The sequence below is a fragment of the Salmo salar genome, chromosome 07 (assembly GCF_965601325.2).
Source record: "Salmo salar chromosome 07, fSalSal1, whole genome shotgun sequence".
NCBI classification, from domain to species: Eukaryota; Metazoa; Chordata; class Actinopteri; order Salmoniformes; family Salmonidae; genus Salmo; species Salmo salar.
Genome location: NC_138297.1, coordinates 2023785 through 2037500, shown reverse-complemented (window position 1 = coordinate 2037500; position 13716 = coordinate 2023785). Strand labels below are relative to the sequence as shown.

The window sequence follows — 13716 nt, the reverse complement described above, 5'->3', positions numbered from 1 at the left end:
TCACGGTGAGGTCTATCTACACCTGTTGTATTCAGCATTTCACTGTGAGGTCTACTACACCTGTTGTATTCAGCATTTCACTGTGAGGTCTACTACACCTGTTGTATTCAGCATTTCACTGTGAGGTCTACTACACCTGTTGTATTCAGCATTTCACTGTGAGGTCTACTACACCTGTTGTATTCAGCATTTCACTGTGAGGTCTACTACACCTGTTGTATTCAGCATTTCACTGTGAGGTCTACTACACCTGTTGTATTCAGCATTTCACTGAGAGGTCTACTACACCTGTTGTATTCAGCATTTCACTGTGAGGTCTACTACACCTGTTGTATTCAGCATTTCACTGTGAGGTCTACTACACCTGTTGTATTCAGCATTTCACTGTGAGGTCTACTACACCTGCTGTATTCAGCATTTCACTGTGAGGTCTACTACACCTGCTGTATTCAGCATTTCACTGTGAGGTCTACTACACCTGCTGTATTCAGCATTTCACTGTGAGGTCTACTACACCTGCTGTATTCAGCATTTCACTGTGAGGTCTACTACACCTGCTGTATTCAGCATTTCACTGTGAGGTCTACTACACCTGCTGTATTCAGCATTTCACTGTGAGGTCTACTACACCTGCTGTATTCAGCATTTCACTGTGAGGTCTACTACACCTGCTGTATTCAGCATTTCACTGTGAGGTCTACTACACCTGCTGTATTCAGCATTTCACTGTGAGGTCTACTACACCTGCTGTATTCAGCATTTCACTGTGAGGTCTACTACACCTGTTGTATTCAGCATTTCACTGTGAGGTCTACTACACCTGTTGTATTCAGCATTTCACTGTGAGGTCTACTACACCTGTTGTATTCAGCATTTCACTGTGAGGTCTACTACACCTGTTGTATTCAGCATTTCACTGTGAGGTCTACTACACCTGTTGTATTCAGCATTTCACTGTGAGGTCTACTACACCTGTTGTATTCAGCATGTGACAATTTTTTACATTTGATTATGGCTGGTCGTACTGAATGACTACTGAATGGTCATTCAATGTGTGTAAACAAGTATTTGAGGTTGTTTACAGGACACGATAGCCTGAACATGTGAAAGCTGGTTTGTTAGGTGTCAGCTGGTTTGTCAGGTGACAGCTGGTTTGTCAGCTGGTTTGTCAGGTGACGCCTGGTTTGTCAGGTGTCAGCTGGTTTGTCAGGTGTCAGCTGGTTTGTCAGGTGTCAGCTGGTTTGTCAGGTGTCGGCTGGTTTGTCAGGTGTCGGCTGGTTTGTCAGGTGTCGGCTGGTTTGTCAGGTGACGGCTGGTTTGTCAGCTGGTTTGTCAGGTGACGGCTGGTTTGTCAGCTGTCGGCTGGTTTGTCAGGTGTCAGCTGGTTTGTCAGCTGGTTTGTCAGGTGCCAGCTGGTTTGTCAGGTGTCAGCTGGTTTGTCGGCTGGTTTGTCAGGTGTCAGCTGGTTTGTCGGCTGGTTTGTCAGGTGTCAGCTGGTTTGTCAGCTGGTTTGTCAGGTGTCAGCTGGTTTGTTAGCTGGTTTGTCAGGTGTCAGCTGGTTTGTTAGGTGTCAGCTGGTTTGTTAGCTGGTTTGTCAGGTGTCAGCTGGTTTGTTAGGTGTCAGCTGGTTTGTTAGGTGTCAGCTGGTTTGTCAGCTGGTTTGTCAGGTGCCAGCTGGTTTGTCAGGTGTCAGCTGGTTTGTCGGCTGGTTTGTCAGGTGTCAGCTGGTTTGTCAGCTGGTTTGTCAGGTGACAGGGTGGCCTGAACATTCAACATATGTTTCACTTCTACTGATTGATATATTCTTTGTATTGATTTCCCGTGTGTGTGTGTGTGTGTGTGTGTGTGTGTGTGTGTAGTACCCGCAGTGTGGACCTCTGTGTGTGTGTGTGTGTGAGGTGTGTGTAGTCCAGCAGGTTGGAGTGAGTTGTCTAGCCATCATGAACAATAAGGAGAGCGAGAGAGAGAGCACAAAAGAGTCAGGTGAGTCTGTCTGTCGCACACTGATGATGTCACTCCATCACAAAACATCAACAACATTGTCTGTCTGTATATTTATCTCTCTCCATCTCTCCATCTCTCCATCTCTACATCTCTACATCTCTCCATCTCTCCATCTCTCCATCTCTACATCCATCTCTCTCTCTTCATCTCTCCATCTCTCTTCATCTCTACATCCATCTCTTCATCTCTCCATCTCTCCATCTGTCTCTCTCTTCATCTCTCCATCTCTACATCTCTCCATCTCTACATCTCTCCATCTCTACATCTCTCCATCTCTACATCTCTCCATCTCTACATCTCTCCATCCATCTCTCTCTCTTCATCTCTCCATCTCTCTCTCTCCATCTCTCCATCTCTCTTCATCTCTACATCCATCTCTTCATCTCTCCATCTCTTCATCTGTCTCTCTCTCCATCTCTCCATCTCTCTTCATCTCTACATCCATCTCTTCATCTCTCCATCTCTTCATCTGTCTCTCTCTCCATCTCTTCATCTGTCTCTCTCTCCATCCATCTATCCATCCATCTCTCTCTTCATCTCTCCATCCATCTCTACATCCATCTCTCCATCCATCTCTACATCCATCTCTCCATCCATCTCTCCATCCATCTATCCATCCATCTCTCCATCCATCTCTCTCTCTCCATCTATCCATCCATCTCTCCATCCATCTCTCTCTCTCCATCTATCCATCCATCTCTACATCCATCTATCCATCTCTCTCTCTCCATCTATCCATCCATCTCTACATCCATCTATCCATCTCTCTCTCTCCATCTATCCATCCATCTCTACATCCATCTATCCATCTCTCTCTCTCCATCTCTCTCCATCTCTCCATCCATTTCTCCATCTCTTCATTTTCTCAACTGTTCTCTCACCCTACCAACTAGCTTCACCTAACAACCTTTGTGTGTCTCTCTCTCTCTCTCTCTCTCTCTCTCTGTGTGTGTGTGTGTGTGTGTGTGTGTGTCTCTGTGTGTGTGTGTCTCTGTGTGTGTGTGTGTGTGTGTCTCTGTGTGTGTGTGTGTGTGTGTGTGTAGAGAACAGTCGAGGCCAGATGATGAATGTGTTTCTTCCTAACAAGCTGTTGGAGCGTCTCCCTCAAACCACCTCACTGCCGAAGGAGAGACTACGATGGAACACCAACGAGGTGGTTATGGACCTGGTTATAGACCTGGTTATAGACTGGTTATAGACTGGTTATAGACCTGGTTATAGACCTGGTTATAGACCTGGTTATAGACCTGGTTATAGACCTGGTTATGGACCTGGTTATAGACCTGGTTATAGACCTGGTTATAGACCTGGTTATAGACCTGGTTATAGACCTGGTTATGGACTGGTTATGGACTGGTTATAGACTGGTTATAGACCTGGTTATAGACCTGGTTATAGACCTGGTTATAGACCTGGTTATAGACCTGGTTATAGACCTGGTTATAGACCTGGTTATAGACCTGGTTATGGACTGGTTATAGACCTGGTTATAGACCTGGTTATAGACCTGGTTATAGACCTGGTTATAGACCTGGTTATAGACCTGGTTATAGACCTGGTTATAGACCTGGTTATCTCACTACCGAAGGAGAGACTACGATGGAACACCAACGAGGTGGTTATAGACTGGTTATGGACCTGGTTATAGACTGGTTATGGACTGCTTATGGACTGGTTATGGACTGGTTATGGACTGGTTATGGACTGGTTATGGACTAGTTATAGACCATACTGGTTATAGACTGTTATAGACTGATTTATAGCCTAGTTATATAATTCTGTACTAGACTGGGTATAGACTGGTTATAGACTGCCCTGTAGACTCATTATAGACTGGTTATGGACTAGCTATAGTCTGTTTATAGACTACCTATAGACTGATTGATAACCAGTCTATAACCAGTCTATAACCAGTCTATAACCAGTCTATAACCAGTCTATAACCACTCTATAACCAGTCTATAAACAGACTATAACTAGTCTATAAACAGACTATAACTAGTCTATAACCAGTCTATAACCAGTCTATAACCAGACTATAATGACTCTACAGGGCAGTCTATAACCAGTTTATAAACAGACTATAACTAGTCTATAAACAGTCTATAACTAGTCTATAAACAGACTATAACTAGTCTATAAACAGACTATAACTAGTCTATAAACAGACTATAATGACTCTACAGGGCAGTCTATAACCAGTCTATAACTAGTCCATAATCAGTCTATAACCAGTCTACAATCAATCAAATGTATTTATATAGCCCTTCTTACATCAGCTGATATCTCAAAGTGCTGTACAGAAACCCAGCCTAAAACCCCAAACAGCAAGTAATGCAGGTGTAGAAGCACAGTGGCTAGGAAGAAACCTAGAGAGGAACCAGGCTCTGAGGGGTGGCCAGTCCTCTTCTGGCTGTACTGGGTAGACCAGAGGATCCAGGCTATGAGGGGTGGCCAGTCCTCTACTGGCTGTACTGGGTAGAGAGGAACCAGGCTATGAGGGATGACCAGTCCTCTACTGGCTGTACTGGGTAGACCAGAGGAACCAGGCTCTGAGGGGTGACCAGTCCTCTACTGGCTGTACTGGGTAGAGAGGAACCAGGCTCTGAGGGGTGACCAGTCCTCTACTGGCTGTACTGGGTAGACCAGAGGAACCAGGCTCTGAGGGGTGACCAGTCCTCTACTGGCTGTACTGGGTAGACCAGAGGAACCAGGCTCTGAGGGGTGGCCAGTCCTCTACTGGCTGTACTGGATAGACCAGAGGAACCAGGCTCTGAGGGGTGGCCAGTCCTCTACTGGCTGTACTGGGTAGACCAGAGGAACCAGGCTCTGAGGGGTGACCAGTCCTCTACTGGCTGTACTGGGTAGAGAGGAACCAGGCTCTGAGGGGTGACCAGTCCTCTACTGGCTGTACTGGGTAGAGAGGAACCAGGCTATGAGGGGTGGCCAGTCCTCTTCTGGCTGTACTGGGTAGACCAGAGGATCCAGGCTATGAGGGGTGGCCAGTCCTCTACTGGCTGTACTGGGTAGAGAGGAACCAGGCTATGAGGGATGACCAGTCCTCTACTGGCTGTACTGGGTAGACCAGAGGAACCAGGCTCTGAGGGGTGACCAGTCCTCTACTGGCTGTACTGGGTAGAGAGGAACCAGGCTCTGAGGGGTGACCAGTCCTCTACTGGCTGTACTGGGTAGACCAGAGGAACCAGGCTCTGAGGGGTGACCAGTCCTCTACTGGCTGTACTGGGTAGACCAGAGGAACCAGGCTCTGAGGGGTGGCCAGTCCTCTACTGGCTGTACTGGATAGACCAGAGGAACCAGGCTCTGAGGGGTGGCCAGTCCTCTACTGGCTGTACTGGGTAGAGAGGAACCAGGCTATGAGGGGTGGCCAGTCCTCTTCTGGCTGTACTGGGTAGACCAGAGGATCCAGGCTATGAGGGGTGGCCAGTCCTCTACTGGCTGTACTGGGTAGAGAGGAACCAGGCTATGAGGGATGACCAGTCCTCTACTGGCTGTACTGGGTAGACCAGAGGAACCAGGCTCTGAGGGGTGACCAGTCCTCTACTGGCTGTACTGGGTAGAGAGGAACCAGGCTCTGAGGGGTGACCAGTCCTCTACTGGCTGTACTGGGTAGACCAGAGGAACCAGGCTCTGAGGGGTGACCAGTCCTCTACTGGCTGTACTGGGTAGACCAGAGGAACCAGGCTCTGAGGGGTGGCCAGTCCTCTACTGGCTGTACTGGATAGACCAGAGGAACCAGGCTCTGAGGGGTGGCCAGTCCTCTACTGGCTGTACTGGGTAGACCAGAGGAACCAGGCTCTGAGGGGTGACCAGTCCTCTACTGGCTGTACTGGGTAGAGAGGAACCAGGCTCTGAGGGGTGACCAGTCCTCTACTGGCTGTACTGGGTAGAGAGGAACCAGGCTATGAGGGGTGGCCAGTCCTCTTCTGGCTGTACTGGGTAGACCAGAGGATCCAGGCTATGAGGGGTGGCCAGTCCTCTACTGGCTGTACTGGGTAGAGAGGAACCAGGCTATGAGGGATGACCAGTCCTCTACTGGCTGTACTGGGTAGACCAGAGGAACCAGGCTCTGAGGGGTGACCAGTCCTCTACTGGCTGTACTGGGTAGAGAGGAACCAGGCTCTGAGGGGTGACCAGTCCTCTACTGGCTGTACTGGGTAGACCAGAGGAACCAGGCTCTGAGGGGTGACCAGTCCTCTACTGGCTGTACTGGGTAGACCAGAGGAACCAGGCTCTGAGGGGTGGCCAGTCCTCTACTGGCTGTACTGGATAGACCAGAGGAACCAGGCTCTGAGGGGTGGCCAGTCCTCTACTGGCTGTACTGGGTAGACCAGAGGAACCAGGCTCTGAGGGGTGACCAGTCCTCTACTGGCTGTACTGGGTAGACCAGAGGAACCAGGCTCTGAGGGGTGACCAGTCCTCTACTGGCTGTACTGGGTAGACCAGAGGAACCAGGCTCTGAGGGGTGACCAGTCCTCTACTGGCTGTACTGGGTAGACCAGAGGAACCAGGCTCTGAGGGGTGGCCAGTCCTCTACTGGCTGTACTGGATAGACCAGAGGAACCAGGCTCTGAGGGGTGGCCAGTCCTCTACTGGCTGTACTGGGTAGACCAGAGGAACCAGGCTCTGAGGGGTGACCAGTCCTCTACTGGCTGTACTGGGTAGAGAGGAACCAGGCTCTGAGGGGTGACCAGTCCTCTACTGGCTGTACTGGGTAGAGAGGAACCAGGCTCTGAGGGGTGACCAGTCCTCTACTGGCTGTACTGGGTAGACCAGAGGAACCAGGCTCTGAGGGGTGACCAGTCCTCTACTGGCTGTATTGGGTAGAGAGGAACCAGGCTATGAGGGGTGACCAGTCCTCTACTGGCTGTACTGGGTAGACCAGAGGAACCAGGCTCTGAGGGGTGACCAGTCCTCTACTGGCTGTACTGGGTAGACCAGAGGAACCAGGCTATGAGGGATGACCAGTCCTCTACTGGCTGTACTGGGTAGAGGGGAACCAGGCTATGAGGGGTGACCAGTCCTCTACTGGCTGTACTGGGTAGACCAGAGGAACCAGGCTATGAGGGGTGACCAGTCCTCTACTGGCTGTACTGGGTAGAGGGGAACCAGGCTATGAGGGGTGACCAGTCCTCTACTGGCTGTACTGGGTAGACCAGAGGAACCAGGCTCTGAGGGGTGACCAGTCCTCTACTGGCTGTACTGGGTAGAGAGGAACCAGGCTCTGAGGGGTGACCAGTCCTCTACTGGCTGTACTGGGTAGAGAGGAACCAGGCTCTGAGGGGTGACCAGTCCTCTACTGGCTGTACTGGGTAGAGAGGAACCAGGCTCTGAGGGGTGACCAGTCCTCTACTGGCTGTACTGGGTAGACCAGAGGAACCAGGCTCTGAGGGGTGACCAGTCCTCTACTGGCTGTACTGGGTAGACCAGAGGAACCAGGCTCTGTGGGGTGACCAGTCCTCTACTGGCTGTACTGGGTAGACCAGAGGAACCAGGCTCTGAGGGGTGACCAGTCCTCTACTGGCTGTACTGGGTAGAGAGGAACCAGGCTCTGAGGGGTGACCAGTCCTCTACTGGCTGTACTGGGTAGACCAGAGGAACCAGGCTCTGAGGGGTGACCAGTCCTCTTCTGGCTGTACTGGGTAGAGAGGAACCAGGCTCTGAGGGGTGACCAGTCCTCTACTGGCTGTACTGGGTAGAGAGGAACCAGGCTATGAGGGGTGACCAGTCCTCTACTGGCTGTACTGGGTAGAGAGGAACCAGGCTCTGAGGGGTGACCAGCCCTCTACTGGCTGTACTGGGTAGACCAGAGGAACCAGGCTATGAGGGGTGACCAGTCCTCTACTGGCTGTACTGGGTAGAGAGGAACCAGGCTATGAGGGGTGACCAGTCCTCTACTGGCTGTACTGGGTAGAGAGGAACCAGGCTCTGAGGGGTGGCCAGTCCTCTACTGGCTGTACTGGGTAGACCAGAGGAACCAGGCTATGAGGGGTGGCCAGTCCTCTTCTGGCTGTACTGGGTAGAGAGGAACCAGGCTATGAGGGGTGACCAGTCCTCTTCTGGCTGTACTGGGTAGAGAGGAACCAGGCTCTGAGGGGTGGCCAGTCCTCTTCTGGCTGTACTGGGTAGACCAGAGGAACCAGGCTATGAGGGGTGACCAGTCCTCTACTGGCTGTACTGGGTAGAGAGGAACCAGGCTCTGAGGGGTGACCAGTCCTCTTCTGGCTGTACTGGGTAGACCAGAGGAACCAGGCTCTGAGGGGTGACCAGTCCTCTACTGGCTGTACTGGGTAGACCAGAGGAACCAGGCTCTGAGGGGTGACCAGTCCTCTACTGGCTGTACTGGGTAGACCAGAGGAACCAGGCTCTGAGGGGTGGCCAGTCCTCTACTGGCTGTACTGGATAGACCAGAGGAACCAGGCTCTGAGGGGTGACCAGTCCTCTACTGGCTGTACTGGGTAGAGAGGAACCAGGCTCTGAGGGGTGACCAGTCCTCTACTGGCTGTACTGGGTAGACCAGAGGAACCAGGCTCTGAGGGGTGACCAGTCCTCTACTGGCTGTACTGGGTAGACCAGAGGAACCAGGCTCTGAGGGGTGACCAGTCCTCTACTGGCTGTACTGGGTAGACCAGAGGAACCAGGCTCTGAGGGGTGGCCAGTCCTCTACTGGCTGTACTGGATAGACCAGAGGAACCAGGCTCTGAGGGGTGACCAGTCCTCTACTGGCTGTACTGGGTAGAGAGGAACCAGGCTCTGAGGGGTGACCAGTCCTCTACTGGCTGTACTGGGTAGACCAGAGGAACCAGGCTCTGAGGGGTGACCAGTCCTCTACTGGCTGTACTGGGTAGAGAGGAACCAGGCTCTGAGGGGTGACCAGTCCTCTTCTGGCTGTACTGGGTAGAGAGGAACCAGGCTCTGAGGGGTGACCAGTCCTCTACTGGCTGTACTGGGTAGACCAGAGGAACCAGGCTCTGAGGGGTGACCAGTCCTCTACTGGCTGTACTGGGTAGAGAGGAACCAGGCTATGAGGGGTGGCCAGTCCTCTACTGGCTGTACTGGGTAGACCAGAGGAACCAGGCTCTGAGGGGTGACCAGTCCTCTACTGGCTGTACTGGGTAGAGAGGAACCAGGCTATGAGGGGTGACCAGTCCTCTACTGGCTGTACTGGGTAGAGAGGAACCAGGCTATGAGGGGTGACCAGTCCTCTACTGGCTGTACTGGGTAGAGAGGAACCAGGCTCTGAGGGGTGACCAGTCCTCTACTGGCTGTACTGGGTAGAGAGGAACCAGGCTATGAGGGGTGGCCAGTCCTCTACTGGCTGTACTGGGTAGACCAGAGGAACCAGGCTCTGAGGGGTGACCAGTCCTCTACTGGCTGTACTGGGTAGAGAGGAACCAGGCTATGAGGGGTGACCAGTCCTCTACTGGCTGTACTGGGTAGACCAGAGGAACCAGGCTATGAGGGGTGACCAGTCCTCTACTGGCTGTACTGGGTAGAGAGGAACCAGGCTCTGAGGGGTGACCAGTCCTCTACTGGCTGTACTGGGTAGAGAGGAACCAGGCTCTGAGGGGTGACCAGTCCTCTACTGGCTGTACTGGGTAGAGAGGAACCAGGCTCTGAGGGGTGACCAGTCCTCTACTGGCTGTACTGGGTAGAGAGGAACCAGGCTCTGAGGGGTGACCAGTCCTCTACTGGCTGTACTGGGTAGACCAGAGGAACCAGGCTCTGAGGGGTGACCAGTCCTCTACTGGCTGTACTGGGTAGAGAGGAACCAGGCTCTGAGGGGTGACCAGTCCTCTTCTGGCTGTACTGGGTAGAGAGGAACCAGGCTCTGAGGGGTGACCAGTCCTCTACTAGCTGTACTGGGTAGAGAGGAACCAGGCTCTGAGGGGTGACCAGTCCTCTACTGGCTGTACTGGGTAGAGAGGAACCAGGCTCTGAGGGGTGACCAGTCCTCTACTGGCTGTACTGGGTAGAGAGGAACCAGGCTCTGAGGGGTGACCAGTCCTCTTCTGGCTGTACTGGGTAGAGAGGAACCAGGCTCTGAGGGGTGACCAGTCCTCTACTGGCTGTACTGGGTAGAGGGGAACCAGGCTCTGAGGGGTGGCCAGTCCTCTACTGGCTGTACTGGGTAGACCAGAGGAACCAGGCTCTGAGGGGTGACCAGTCCTCTACTGGCTGTACTGGGTAGAGAGGATCCAGGCTCTGAGGGGTGACCAGTCCTCTACTGGCTGTACTGGGTAGACCAGAGGAACCAGGCTCTGAGGGGTGGCCAGTCCTCTACTGGCTGTACTGGGTAGAGAGGAACCAGGCTCTGTGGGGTGACCAGTCCTCTACTGGCTGTACTGGGTAGAGAGGAACCAGGCTATGAGGGGTGACCAGTCCTCTACTGGCTGTACTGGGTAGACCAGAGGAACCAGGCTCTGAGGGGTGACCAGTCCTCTACTGGCTGTACTGGGTAGAGAGGAACCAGGCTCTGAGGGGTGACCAGTCCTCTACTGGCTGTACTGGGTAGAGAGGAACCAGGCTCTGAGGGGTGACCAGTCCTCTACTGGCTGTACTGGGTAGACCAGAGGAACCAGGCTCTGAGGGGTGACCAGTCCTCTACTGGCTGTACTGGGTAGACCAGAGGAACCAGGCTCTGAGGGGTGACCAGTCCTCTACTGGCTGTACTGGGTAGAGAGGAACCAGGCTCTGAGGGGTGACCAGTCCTCTACTGGCTGTACTGGGTAGAGAGGAACCAGGCTCTGAGGGGTGACCAGTCCTCTACTGGCTGTACTGGGTAGACCAGAGGAACCAGGCTATGAGGGGTGACCAGTCCTCTACTGGCTGTACTGGGTAGAGAGGAACCAGGCTCTGAGGGGTGACCAGTCCTCTACTGGCTGTACTGGGTAGACCAGAGGAACCAGGCTCTGAGGGGTGACCAGTCCTCTACTGGCTGTACTGGGTAGAGAGGAACCAGGCTCTGAGGGGTGACCAGTCCTCTACTGGCTGTACTGGGTAGAGAGGAACCAGGCTCTGAGGGGTGACCAGTCCTCTACTGGCTGTACTGGGTAGACCAGAGGAACCAGGCTATGAGGGGTGACCAGTCCTCTACTGGCTGTACTGGGTAGAGAGGAACCAGGCTCTGAGGGGTGACCAGTCCTCTACTGGCTGTACTGGGTAGACCAGAGGAACCAGGCTCTGAGGGGTGACCAGTCCTCTACTGGCTGTACTGGGTAGAGAGGAACCAGGCTCTGAGGGGTGACCAGTCCTCTACTGGCTGTACTGGGTAGAGAGGAACCAGGCTCTGAGGGGTGACCAGTCCTCTACTGGCTGTACTGGGTAGAGAGGAACCAGGCTCTGAGGGGTGGCCAGTCCTCTACTGGCTGTACTGGGTAGACCAGAGGAACCAGGCTCTGAGGGGTGACCAGTCCTCTTCTGGCTGTACTGGGTAGACCAGAGGAACCAGGCTCTGAGGGGTGACCAGTCCTCTACTGGCTGTACTGGGTAGAGAGGAACCAGGCTCTGAGGGGTGACCAGTCCTCTACTGGCTGTACTGGGTAGACCAGAGGAACCAGGCTCTGAGGGGTGACCAGTCCTCTTCTGGCTGTACTGGGTAGACCAGAGGAACCAGGCTCTGAGGGGTGACCAGTCCTCTACTGGCTGTACTGGGTAGAGAGGAACCAGGCTCTGAGGGGTGACCAGTCCTCTACTGGCTGTACTGGGTAGACCAGAGGAACCAGGATCTGAGGGGTGACCAGTCCTCTACTGGCTGTACTGGGTAGACCAGAGGAACCAGGCTCTGAGGGGTGACCAGTCCTCTACTGGCTGTACTGGGTAGACCAGAGGAACCAGGCTCTGAGGGGTGACCAGTCCTCTTCTGGCTGTACTGGGTAGACCAGAGGAACCAGGCTCTGAGGGGTGACCAGTCCTCTACTGGCTGTACTGGGTAGAGAGGAACCAGGCTCTGAGGGGTGGCTAGGAAAAACTCCCTAGAATTGTTATAGACTAGACTGGTTATAGACTGGTTATAGACTGATTATAGACTGGTTAAAGACTGGTTACAGACTAGTGACTAGTAATAAGGTGGTAATACAGCGGTTATGAATTAGTTATAACAGCTGTTGTTTCCTAGGAGATTGCATCCTACCTGATCACATTTCACAGACATGAAGAGTGGCTATCCTGCTCGCTCAGGACCAGGTAACTCACCCACCATCTCACATCTCACCCACCATCTCACATCTCACCCACCATCTCACCCACCATCTCACCCACCATCTCACATCTCACCCACCATCTCACATCTCACCCACCATCTCACCCACCATTTCACCCACCATCTCACATCTCACCCACCATCTCACATCTCACCCACCATTTCACCCACCATCTCACATCTCACCCACCATCTCACCCACCATTTCACCCACCATCTCACCCCACCATTTCACCCACCATCTCACATCTCACCCACCATTTCACCCACCATCTCACATCTCACCCACCATTTCACCCACCATCTCACATCTCACCCACCATTTCACCCACCATCTCACATCTCACCCACCATCTCACCCACCATCTCACCCACCATCTCACCCACCATTTTCACCCACCATCTCACATCTCACCCACCATTTCACCCACCATCACACCCACATCTCACCCACCATTTCACCCAATATCTCGCATCTCACCCACATCTCACCCACCATCTCACATCTCACCCACATCTCACCCACCATCCCACATCTCACCCACCATCTCACCCACCATCCCACCCACCATCCCACCCACCATCTCACCCACCATCTCACCCACCATCTCACCCACCATCTCACCCACCATCTCACCCACCATCTCACATCTCACCCACATCTCACCCACCATCCCACATCTCACCCACCATCTCACCCACCATCTCACCCACCATCTCACCCACCATCTCACCCACCATCTCACCCACCATCTCACCCACCATCTCACCCAAGATCTACATTTTTTTTGAAAAGGTTTATGTTTCATCTGATATTACTAGGTTCTGACCAGTAGATGGTGCTTCCCAACATGTCTCTCTCTCTCTCTCCAGTGTCTCTATGGTTACTACGTCCCAACATGTTCTCTCTCTCTCTCTCTCCAGTGTCTCTATGGTTACTACGTCCCAACATGTCCTCTCTCTCTCTCCAGTGTCTCTATGGTTACTACGTCCCAACATGTTCTCTCTCTCTCTCTCCAGTGTCTCTATGGTTACTACGTCCCAACATGTTCTCTCTCTCTCTCCAGTGTCTCTATGGTTACTACGTCCCAACATGTCTCTCTCTCTCTCTCTCCAGTGTCTCTATGGTTACTACGTCCCAACATGTTCTCTCTCTCTCTCTCTCCAGTGTCTCTATGGTTACTACGTCCCAACATGTTCTCTCTCTCTCTCTCTCCAGTGTCTCTATGGTTACTACGTCCCAACATGTTCTCTCTCTCTCTCTCCAGTGTCTCTATGGTTACTACGTCCCAACATGTTCTCTCTCTCTCCAGTGTCTCTATGGTTACTACGTCCCAACATGTTCTCTCTCTCTCCAGTGTCTCTATGGTTACTACGTCCCAACATGTCTCTCTCTCTCTCTCTCTCCAGTGTCTCTATGGTTACTACGTCCCAACATGTTCTCTCTCTCTCTCTCTCCAGTGTCTCTATGGTTACTACGTCCCAACATGTTC

At 52.7% G+C, this 13716-nt stretch overlaps 1 long non-coding RNA gene across 1 annotated transcript in view; it reads left to right on the top strand.

The window, feature by feature from the left end:
* The window catches only part of LOC145879987 (uncharacterized), a 15440-nt gene extending 2401 nt beyond the window's left edge, over window positions 1-13039 (top strand). The window contains exons 2-4 of the long non-coding RNA XR_014392850.1: window positions 1860-1983; window positions 3048-3157; window positions 12140-13039. This is a non-coding gene — a long non-coding RNA (uncharacterized LOC145879987). The remainder of the gene's footprint in view (window positions 1-1859; window positions 1984-3047; window positions 3158-12139) is intronic.
* The last annotated feature ends 677 nt before the right edge of the window (window positions 13040-13716 follow it).